Below are 12,885 nucleotides of genomic sequence, written 5' to 3'. Positions count from 1 at the left end.
GCGAAGCAACATAAACTGCACCTTGCCGAACTTGCAACTGCAAGTCATCGAGGCCGTTGGTGGCCTGGTGGAAACCCCCATCGGCCATATCAAAATCATTGCGACGTACTGCCCGTAGCAGGCTACCATCAACGACGGAACATCGACGGCCCTAAAATAAGACCTCATCAAGCTGACTCGGCGGCAGGGGCAGTTTATCCTGGCTGGCGACTTGAACGCAAGACACGAGGCATGGGGAAACACTCGGCGAAACAGAAATGGCCTCATCCTACAACAGGACCTGGAGGAAGGCCACTACACCATCCTGAGCCCGGATTCTTCCACCCGCCTGAGCCGGTCCGGAACCCACTCAACCATCGATATCTTCCTTACCAATATGGACGGCAACATCTTCCAAACGGTCGTTCATCAGGATCTCAGCACGGACCACAATCCGAAGTTGGTTCCCTGGTCAATCGGCATCGAGTTACCCGGCGCAACTACCACCGTTTCGACTGGGGTCGATTCCAGCGGTGTGTCGACGACAACATCGAAAACGAGGCTCCCCTGGCGTCCATTGGAGACGTCGATCGGTAGCTGCAGAGCATCTAAGAGGCCATCTCCGTGGCCATCTCATTCGTTTACGCAACACTAAACGTAGGTTTGCCTACGTTAAAAAGCGAAGTTAATCGCATGTCAAAAATCGTCAAGGCCAGAATGGTGGACTTTAGAAAAGATTTTTTTATAACAAGATCCGCTCTCTCCCAGATTGTGCTAGACCATTCTGGAAGATGACTAAAATTAAAAAAAACATACCCAGGCTAATTCCACCGTTGATTCCACTAGACAATGTTGACTCTAAGGATCGCCTGATAACCCCTGCGGAGACGGTTGCTGATATAGGTCGGCATTTCGTCAGCTCACACAATCTAGGGCTAATCATTCCTAGCCCACACGAAGCTGCTGTCTCTGAACATGCAGCTAACCTACACCGATCTCACAACGACTTCTCGGGGGAGTTGGAGATCACTGCTGACGAATTGCTGGCCTATGTCTAAACATCCAAAAACATGAAGGCCCCAGGTTTCGACAACATCCTGAACTTGGGTTTCCTCGCAGGTGTTCCACAGGGTAGTATTTTAGGTCCCTTACTATACAACCTGTTCACCTCCGACATGCCTCAGCTCCCTGAAGGCGGCTCCCTATCGCTGTTCGCTGACGACACCTCAGTCGTCTATAGCGATAGATAAATAAGAGCATTAACATCTCGCGTCCAGAGAGGCCTGAATGTCTTGTCAGATTACTTGAACAGCTGGAAGATCTGTATCAACGCGGTGAAGACTCAGGTCATCCTTTTCCCCTATTCCCAATCCCTCAGGCTTGTTCATGCTGATAATTGTAAAATCACCCTCGGTGGATTATGGTCTGATGCGGCCGACTACCTTGGTTTAACGTTAAACAACAAGCTTCTCTTCAGACAACAGGTGGATAAAACGGTCACCAAATGCAACGTCTTGCTTAAAGCACTATACCCACTGATTAACCGAAAGTCAACCTTGTCTCTGAAGTACAAGCTTTCTGTTTACAAACACGTCATTCTTCCGGTCATTGAAAATGGTGTACCGATCTGGGAGAGCTGCGCCAAAACCCACCAGCTAAGGATCCAAAGGACCCAGAATAAATTCCTTCGGATTGTCCTCAACTGTCCTCCGAGAATGAGAACAACTGAGTTCCACCGTTTGGCCGAGATTAAAACACTGGATGAGCGCTTTGGTGACTCGATCGATCGATATAGAGCTCGTTGCCAACAATCTGTCCAGCAGGTCATCCGGAACCTCGTTTCCTCCAAGGTCATCATTTTTTTAATAGACTTCTAAATATTAATTAGAATAACTCTTCTTTTACCAAGTTCACCCACTTACGCCAACTACCAAGGGTCCAAAAAAAGTTGGAAGTGCAATTTTAAACATGCATATTAGTGTGGGACAAAATTTAAATTCTCGCTCCAGTCCACTTTTTGGATTGCATTTAGGTCCCATAACAACTGTGCAAAATTTCAGCTCAATCGGAGAAACTATATTTACGCGCCAGCCGTTCAAAGTTTGTATGGCATTTACTATGGGAAAACTTACTTTTGTAAAGAAAAATCGCCAGAGGTCGCCCATTGTCCTCTATAAAAGTTCTGAACACAGATTTCGATAGGTATTTTTACGATGAACAACATTGCCGACGACCGCGAAACAATCCGACCCTTGTGAAAAAGTTATTCAATAAAACCTATTGGCAAGGCGACGTTGATTAACACGAAAGTAGAGTAATAACAATAATAACAAAATCAGGCAAAATTTCCAAATAGTCTATGCTTAATAACTTTTTTCACAAGCTTGGATTACTTTGCGGTGTTCGGCAATGTTGTTCATCGTATATTACTCGTATATTACTGTTTGCATTTGAGATGCAAATGTTGAGTAAACGTTCTTCAAATGCGGTAACACAAAATAATCAAAGGACACCTAGTAACGATTACATAAATCACCGCCGCCTTAGCAAGAACAAACTATCTTTGACATCGCATTTCTTGTGAAAAATCTTACCGCGTTTGGTGTTTCCGCATTTGATATTTGCATTTCAAATGCACACAGCAATACCTATCGAAATCTGTGTTCAGAATTTTTATAGAGGACAATGGGCGACCTCTGGCGATTTTTCTTTGCAAAAGTAAGTTTTTCCATAGTAAATCCCATTCAAACTTTGAACGGCCGGACACTATTCAAGATTTAAATAGACGCGTCTAGCCAAAATTATTAAGCAAAAGGCACTTCCTAGTTTCTTGAAAACCCCGTTTTTTCCACAAATTCAATAATAAAACAGAATTGAAAACGATGACATGCAGTTTTGTCGACATTAATTTGCTTGATTCAATATATTGAACATGTTTGAGCGGAAATTGAAATGTTTGATTACACTCAAAATTTCTTTTACTTTAAATATTATGAAAAACCCTATTTTTTGGATCCGTTTGACTCTCAAAATTCAAAGCGATGACATATAGGTTTTTAGAAATTGATTGTGAAATTCAAGTGAACATGTTTGAGTAAAAAAAAAATAATTACCGATAATGGGGGTGGACCTGGTGTAGTGGTTAGAACACACGCCTCTCACGCCGAGGACCTGGGATCAAATCCCACTCCCGAGATAGTCACTAAAAATTTCAGTGACGACTTCCTTCGGAAGGGAAGTAAAGCCGTTGGTCCCGAGATGAACTAGCCCAGGGCTAAAAATCTCGTTAATAAAGATAGAAAAAAAAAAAGAAAATTACCGATAACACTTAAAATTAATTTTACGTAGAAAATGACATAAAAACGTATATCTTGAGCTTTTTTGTCTGTAAATGAAAATTGAAGGCTATGACATGTAGTTTTCAGACACGAATCAACTTCCAAAGTTCAAGTTAATATTGTAAAGAAGAAAAATAAATGTTTGATTACACGCAAAATTGTTTTTACCTACAAAACAACATGAACAACTTATTTTCAGAGTTGAAGGCTATGACATGTATATTTTTAGGCATTTATTACCTTGTAGAAAACAACATTTTTGAGCAGAATAATATTTTTAATTACATTCAAAATTGCTTTTACCCAAAACATTACGAAAAACCCTATTTTTTGGACCCGTTTGCTTGTAACTCAAAACTCAATGCGATGACATAGTTTTTTTCGACGATAAATATATTGCGATAGTCAATTGAGCATGTTTGAGTTAAACAATAAGTTCCGATAACACTTAAAATTTATTTTACCCAGAAAATCACACAAAAAACGTATTTCTTGAGCTTTTTTGTTTGTAAATCAAATTGAAGGCTACGAAATGTAGTTATTTCGACGTGAGTTGACTTGCAGAGGTGAAATGAATATTGTAGAATAGAAAAATGAAATATTGACTACACTTAAAATTGTTTTTACCTACAAACCAACATAGATAACTAATTTCCAGAGCTTTTTTGTTTGTAGTTCAAAATTGAAGACTACACTCAGGCAAATGGGCTATCGATAAACATAGAAACCCCTTATGAAAATTCGCCACAAGGAATCGGGTTGAAGTTCGTGAATTTACCTTATGAAATCGAAATTTGAAAACATTAGTTTTCGCGGCAACCTGGAATCGAACCAAGGACCTTGCAATCGATAGGCTCGTGCGTACACCCCGCGCCTATCGACGCCTTGGTGATTAGTGATGCTAAAACGATACATAAAGCGTTCGTATTGTGATAATGGCAGCAAATTGTATGAATTTCGATAGTCCAGTTCGCTGCGTGTATGATATGAAGTTTTCTCGGCATAAATCTACTTGTAGAAGTCAAGTGAAAATGGAACACAAGACAACACTCAAAATTGTTTTTAACCTATAAAACAGCGCAATATCCTGATTTTGTTTGTCTCTAATTAAAAACTCAAGGCCTTGACGTGAAGTTTTTTTCGGCAAGCAATATCTTTTAAAAGTCACGTGAACATGTTTGAGCAAAAATTGAAATTTTTGATTATGCTCAAAATTTCCTTCAATGTTGATTTATAAACGATCTAGCTCTGGGAATACATTTCGTGTAGGTTTCTAGGTATAATTTTAAAGTGCAATCAAAACTTTCTTATTCCTCTCAAATAAATTCCATTGACTTCTACAAGGAAATCATTATGGAAAAACTAAACGTTATTTCCTAAATGTTTGATTTATGGACGAAAAATAAGCTAAGGAAAACCATTTTTTTCTGTTGTTGGGTAAAATAAATTTGGATATTTATTCATCACATCACATTGAATTTTGAGTTACAGGCAAACGGGTCCAAAAAATAGGGTTTTTCGTAACATTTTGGGTAAAACAAATTTTAAGTGTAATAAAAAATTCCAGTTTCTGTTCAAACATGATCGCTACACTCAATCGAGTAAATTAATGTCGAAAAAAACTAGATGTTATCGCTTTAAATTTTGCTTTACTGTTGAACTTATTAAAAAATGGGTTTTTTAAAAAACTAGGAAGTGCCTTGTGCCTTATAACTTTGGGTAGACCCATCTATTTCAAAAACTCAAAGATGAACATCAATCTTGAATAGTGTCCGGTTCCATTGCACAATGGGCCAGGAGCTGAATTTAGCCAGACAAAACCTCTAGCGCTTTAGGAGTGCATTTCTCCGGGTTGATGTCAAAGTAGACTAATCTTGAATTTATTTGTTCCTTAATTTGATGATAAAAGTTAGTTGGAAATTTCGCCGCATAGGTGGCGCTGCGATGCAAACTTTTTTATTTCGCGTCCTAGAGCTTTCGCGTCTTCGGCAAAGTTTTAGAACCTGTGAAAATACGAAAAGTTGTTGAAGACATCAAAGTTTTAGGACTTCAAATAACAAAATTATGTTAAAACATGTAAAAACCACTTAAATTTTACGTTTTTAACACTTTTTACGTCAAAATTATAAAATCTTTCATCTTTCATACAACACTGAAATTTTATAACATGTATGTAATGACTGAAAAAAAAATCTTGTTTTTGATTAAATATTTTGATTTTTGAACAAATTATTGTAAAATTGTCATAATTTTTAACATAACTTTACTCAAAAAGTTGCAAGTTTTTGCAAAAACTTAACAATGGTACGAAATATGCTTTATTTCATCTACAAACTGTCAAAGTTTACTGGATGTATATTTTGATATATTTGAGACATCTGAATTCAATTTAACCACATTTTTCATACATAAATAAAATATATTTATTGTTGTTTTCTTACAAAATTCATTATAAGCATGACTGGCCGCCTATAATTGCTACTTGGTTATTGCAAGAACAACTATATTTAATTAGGGAACCAACAGACTGATGTTCTCATTATTAGAACAAACAATAACAGCGCCAGCTGCTGCAGAATGTAGGTCAATTTGGGGATGAGAAGGAAATGTTAACATATTACATGCATAATGGAAGCCGAGGAGTCCTTTGCACTTCCATAATAACACAATGGGAGTTTTGATTTGGGAAAGGATTCGTTTTGGTAAACGATTTAATTTGAAATGAATATATACATATATATTCATGGCATACACACGGATGAGCTATACCAATAGTGCGGTTATCACGCAAACCGGACACGATTGACTCTTACATTCAAACAAATAAAGAATACCACTGAGTACATTACACAGTGTCCGTTCAATTTTGGCACGGATCGGAAACAAAACTGTTCGGTTTTGGAAAAACGGAAATCCATATACAATTAAATGGATCATAGTTAGTCACCAATCCTTTCAATCTCAATGTCTCTGTGGGACTTTTTGAGATTTACCATGTAAATTTAATTCATGATAAAACCATTTATAAAAAACAACCGTTCGATTTTGACCCGGTTAAAGAAGACAACATGAAAATTTCTAGACATTTTAACACGCGACTAACAAAAAGTATTCGATTAAGAAATCTTAATGGATGCAATGGGTCAAAAATCTTTAATAATAATAAATCTATTCTATTTATATGAAAAAGATAGTTATTTTGAATTTGGATATCACAACTATATCCAAATATACATCCTTCAAATTTTGACATTTGGTAGATAAAATATAACGTATTTTGGAACATTGTTAAGTTTTTGCAAAAACTTGTAACTTTTTGAGTAAAGTATGTTAAAAATTATGATAATTTTACAATAATTTGTTCAAAAACCAAAATATTTCAATAAAAACAAGATTTTTTTCATTCATTACATACATGTTATCGAATTTCAGTGATGCATGGTGTTTAAATGAAACATTTGACAATTTTGACGTAAAAAGTATTAAGACGTAAAATTTAAGTGTTTTTTTACATTTTTTAACATAACTTTGTTATTTTAAATCCTAGAATTTTGTTGTCTTCGACAACTTTTCGTATTTTTACAAAATCTAAAACTTTACCGAAGACGCGAAATAAAAAAAATTGCATCGCAGCGCCACCTATGCGGCGAAATTTCCAACTAACTTTTATCATCATATAATATTAAAGAACAAATAAATTCAAGATAACTCTCCTTCGACACCAACCCGGAGAAATGCACTCCTAAAGCGCTAGAGGTTCTGTCTGGCTAAATTCAGCTCCTGGCCCAGTGTGCATTGTTGACCATTTTTTGAAAATCGTTCCGGTACATTTTTTAAGAGGAAAAACGGTCTGAAATTGGGCTAACAAAATTGGGTCATCTATGTATATTTAAATTGGATTATTGAGTCAGTATTTGGACACTTTTCTTCTCAAATGTGGACACTTAGATAACAATTATTGGCACCACTTTTCGCTTACAGCCCTCATTGAAACATGTTACTATGCATGTCGTTTCATCACTTTTATTTTCGAACATTTCCATTTTCATTTGCTTCATTGGCACCTCGTAGGTCATAAGTTTTGTTCCATATAACTTTTATCGATTGTTTTCCACGTCATTCTTGAAAAATAAGCCTAATGAAAGAAAACGGCTTCCAATAAACCACAATCATCGATCTTTGACCCAAACCCCCGTCTTCGACACCTGCCAAAAAACTTTCCTGTCCGCCACTAAGAGCGAAAAATTCCACCGGATCCATTTCCTTTTTCCCCTTGAATAAAAAAAAATCCCTCCACCGACCATAAATCACCATTCAGGATTTTTAAAAGTGGAATGCCACGAACTTTCGGTGAAAAAACTTGCATTTCCTTTGGCCTTCGTTCGTCCCGCCTGCTTCCGTTGCTGGGTTGCTGGGCGCTTTTGCATGTGAAATAACTCACTCAATTTGTATCGCCGTACATTTACTCCCAAACAGCCGCCTCTCGCGCTCATTGTCGTCGTCGTCAGATTTTCCTCGTTAGTAAAAATATATAGCAACATTACAGAACCACACAAAAACAGATTCGGAAAAAGGAGGCAACAAAAAATCAACATACTCGGAAAAAGGCGGAAGCGAAAAGCCCTCGCCGAATGCCTTGCTCTAACCCCATTCTCCAATCGCCGTCGCTGCCGGGGGCAAAACAGATGATTTATTGCTAATGGGAAAAGTTGCCATCCGGAACAAACCTCACTTTCTCCGTGTGCGATCGACGCCGGGCCACTACAGCTGGGTGTTGCTTTTTTCCTCCCGTATTTCCTTGGCAGCATGTGGAACTGTTGACTGAATCAGGAACGTCGTCCTCGTCGAAGGAAGATTTGGGCGGCGTACCGGAATAGTTCGATAAGTGGTTCGTTCGCAGCGATTTCTTTTTCGGTGAAAGTGTGTGGAAATTGGCTGCCTGTCAAGGTGAGGGATGGAACTTATTTATTTGAATGCAACTGTGGCGTGTGCTGAGTAAAAAAGAACCTGTTGGGAACTGTAAGGAAGACATTTCCATCAACACTTGGCGTGACTGTTCAATCATAGCGTCAGTTCACTGGTAAGAAAGTAACTGATTGGTTAGATATTCTGTAGCACAGCATTTAAATTTAGGAAAGCTTTTAGAAATGAGGAAGTACGACGTGACACAAGTGAATTATAAAAAGTACTTAAAACCTTTTTTCATGTAATTATCAACACACAATGCTTAAGTTTACCATAACATTCAGATCAGGTACATATATTTAAAAAGGATTCACATTTTTAAAAATTCCTACAATTTCTAGCCATCTTTAAACTGTCCGAATAGGATTAATTTTTTTTCCATATTGGCTGTTTATGACTATGTGAAACAACTGAATTTGAATAGATTATTTAACAAATATTTGTGTATAGTTATAAATTCAATCAATCAATCGATTCTTTTTTGTTGGCCTTTCTTTCTTGAAATACTCGGATACCTTCAGTCGTTTAGATTATTTTTTTATGTACAAATATATTTCAATATAAGAAATATTTTGCTCAGTTATCCGAATTAAAACTTCAGTGGTCGCGCTATTGTATGTTGAACAACACAGGTAGGGCTTCTGCTGGTGTTTAATCGTGCAACAACTGAAAGGTATAAAAAACAGACAGACAGAACATTTCTAAACAACAGCAATTCAGTCGCCTGTATTACCTGATTCTGAAATGCTGAGCAGAATGCTAACTTAAATTCCATTTTAATGAAGCATTTTCTCAATTTAAACTTCACATATAAAAGCTTGCCTAATCATAAAAGCATATATTTTCATATGAGAAATAAATAAAAAATTAGTACTGGAAACTATTTTAGAGTTATCAAATTTAAACTTTACAAAGACGTTTATAACTTACATTTATGCTTCTCTCTTTTTGTTAGAATTAAGGGATCGATTTACGCGTGTCAGAAATTTCGAATTTCAAATGGAGCTACGATAATGAAAAGATGTTCTGCGTGAGAATTTGATTATGAAATGTGTTCCATACGTCTAAATGTCTGAAGTGTAGCAACAGCTTCCTACTTGCTTAAGAGATGATAAATCCCAAGCAGCACTCTGCACATCACATTCAACTCAAAGTTCTGCGAAAGCGCTCCAACATCGCTTCAATACGAAACGGTGGCCCCCATTAACATCACAATGAACTCACCGTGCAAGACAAATGCGGAACATTCTGTTTTACACATTTTCACCCAAAGTGCAACGGCAGCAGTCGGGAACCTTACCGGTTGCAGGACCGCCCGGCCCAACAACTGCTCTGACTGGCGAGGTTCTACATATGTTCGCCATTGCAGGGCACACGCGGGCTCCACGCGCGCGCACACTTTCAACACAATTTATGATTATCGTGAGCTGGTTAGGAGACCATACGGTTAGCCCACAGTTATGGATAGCCCACCGATATGGATCCGTGCTGGATTGGACACAGAATTTCACACTAAGTAATTTAGCAATTAAATAAAACACTTATTTACGATAAGTCTTGATCTCAAAAGCTTTGCAAACAATTTTAATAGACTTTAAGTCTTTTACACATTTATTCTGTCTCTATGAAATAAAATGTCAATCATATTCCTACGTTGCTTCATAACTGTGGGGTATTAAAACCCATACAGTAAAACATACCCCGTTTTGATAGTTCTTTGAGAGATTTTTTGCTTATTTAACCTTAGTAAGGACCTAGGGTCTTTTTCGACCCATTTCAAAATTCAAATCAATGTAACTTTTGATTGAAATAACCTAGAAATTTTAAACTTTCTGACAATTATTTTTATGTGGAAAATTTTGTTTTCGCGGAAACAAAAGTTTTGAATGACCCCTAGGGGAGCTTCCATAAAAAAAGTTACAAATTGTGACTTAGGGTCGTTTTCGACCCGAAAATTCAAACAGCTCGCAAAAATCAGTTGTGTTGGGCTTAAATGAAGGGCACACATGTCTAGTTTCAGAAACCCTCCCGGAGATCCGGATTTGGTCACTGTGGCCACCGGGAACCTGCTACATCTGAAAAAAGTCCCTTTAGAGACCCTTACTTTGACAACCTGTAGTTTCGTAACTAAACAAGTAATCTGAACCGTTCTCATATTGTTGAATAGGTATTCACGTGGACTGTGAATAGAGATTCTCAAATCGCTTAGTTATTCATACCCGGTTCCGGAAACCCGGAACATCCGAAAAGTAAGTTTCCATCGCAGTTCTGTATTTGTAATTCACATTGGTACTATTCGGTTGATGGATATTTTTGCATAATTTTTTTCTGTAATAAGGAACCAATTACTGGAGCACATTCCCTGAAAAATTCGGTTCAGTATGGTCCATGCGGTACCGGTTCCTGGAGTCCCGGGAGGTGGCCAATCTGAACAATTCGATGAAAATACTCAGATTTGAACCCCAAAACCAAATGAATTGTGTCCAATTCTTTACGATTTTTTATGTTTGGATGTATTTTGTGAACAGAATGAATGGAAGGTTATTGTGGTCCTTTTGGAGCACCGGAATGGCCACCGGAAAATCCGTAATATGGGACCACAAAGTTTTAGCACCAAAAGTAGGCATGCGACGGCTCAATCTTCATGATTTTGAGTCCCTGTGACTCTTCTAGTTCAATTATAGATAAAAGGCCACTTTGGTTCTTCTGGCTTAACGAAATAACCCAGGAATGACCACCGGAGATGCCCGCATTGTGGGTCATTTCAGTTTTTTTACCAAAACTAGGCATGCGATGGCTCATTCTTCATGATTTTGAATACCTGTCGCTCTGCTAGTTCAATGGTAGATAAATGGCCCCTTTGGTTCTTCTGGGCCACCTAAATAACCCAGGAATGACCATCGGAGATGCCCGTATTGTGGGTCATTTCAGTTTTTGTACCAAAACTAGGCATGCGACGGCTCAATCTTCATGATTTTGAATTCCTGTGACTCTTCTAGTTCAATTATAGATAAATGGCCAGTTTGGTTCTTCTGGACCGCCGGAATAACTCAGGAATGACCATCGGAGATGCTCGCATTGTGGGACATTTTAAGGGTATGCGAAATACCGAATGATTCCGTCAAATACGCTTCGAAACGAAATTCCGCGGAATTCCACGGAACTTGCACTGGCGAAATTTGTATTTTGCTATTTCGTTTCGTTTCGCCAAATTGTTAAAATATTTCCACGGAAAATTGAAAACAAACGGAATAAAACGGAATTTCGCGAAATTCGAGTTTAATTTCGTACAAAAAAAAAGCAAAGCGTTCGCTTCTACTCCTAGCAGCTACAGTCAAAAATGGGTCCGTATTATGGATCAAATCGACTCATATCATGGATCAGAACACTATAACAGCAAATTATCTGCGAGGCAAACGAATGGTGTGCTAGTGAAATCATACGTTTTGACGTTTCTTTAGGAATCGTCTTATCTTAGATTCATAATTGTGGTATGGGTTTCAATGCCCCACAAATATGAATCAACGCTTCTAGGCATATGTATGACATTTTATTTCCTACGAATGGAACAAATGTGTTTAAGCATGTTATTGTTGATTGCGATGCTGTATACTGGCCCTCAAACAAAAAAGTTGTAAAACTTAACGGGGCACTCCCTAGATATGAGCCTTAGGGTAAGAAAAACGCTCTCTCAAAATATCAACTCAATTGGTTGCTCCACCAGCTGGCGCAATCGATATGAAGTTTGTATGGGATATTCGTCTCAAATATATTGAAAATTGATCCTATGTCACTGTTTCGTTCCGTATACTAATTGTTCGCGTTCAAATAAGCCCAGAATGACAAATACACTAGTTGATACCCTAATGAACATAATTGCAGAAGGTTGTATCTGGATTTAATCTCATTTTCATTACTTTTTCAGTTGTTGAAAGTTAGGCTTAGATCAGCACTCCCGTACAGTCACTTATATGCATGCGACATGTGCCTCAGCTCGCCCAGCGTCATAGGTGACTATGATGCGCTTAGTGGTTACCTTCAAGCTATGTTGAAGAAATACAAGCAGTATTGCATGATATACTTCAGATGGTTAAAACACCAACTTTATTAATTTTGATCATGGTACAATCTTCTACAATATTCTTCGCTATTATATCAAGTAGTGTATTTGACATTCTGGGTCCAATTGAACGCGATCATCAATTTTCCTGAACCAAACAGTAGATGATGTGCTGTTGCTCATATGTTTGAGCTGAAAATCCCATATTAACTTCAATTCAAATGCGCCAGCTCATGGAACGACCAAATGAGCTGAATTTTTCAGAAAGGCTTCCTCTTACCCCAATAAATAATCCTGGGGGGTGCCCCGTGGAATCATACAACTTTATTTTTCTCCCATACTGAGCTGGGCCAGTCTACTGTATAGATTTATGGTTCGCGTAGGTACAATGGGTTCTGCGTAATTGCTACTCTATTTGATGAGATATTCTCCGTTTGATTCAACTTTGATCCATATCTGTGTGCTAACCATAACTGTGGGATGACTGTAGTATTGACTGGTCCACAGGATATGATAAACTGCACTGCCATTGTAAAGTTTCCA

The sequence above is a fragment of the Aedes aegypti genome, chromosome 3 (genome assembly GCF_002204515.2).
Source record: "Aedes aegypti strain LVP_AGWG chromosome 3, AaegL5.0 Primary Assembly, whole genome shotgun sequence".
NCBI classification, from domain to species: Eukaryota; Metazoa; Arthropoda; class Insecta; order Diptera; family Culicidae; genus Aedes; species Aedes aegypti.
Note: the sequence above shows the minus strand (reverse complement) of the source record.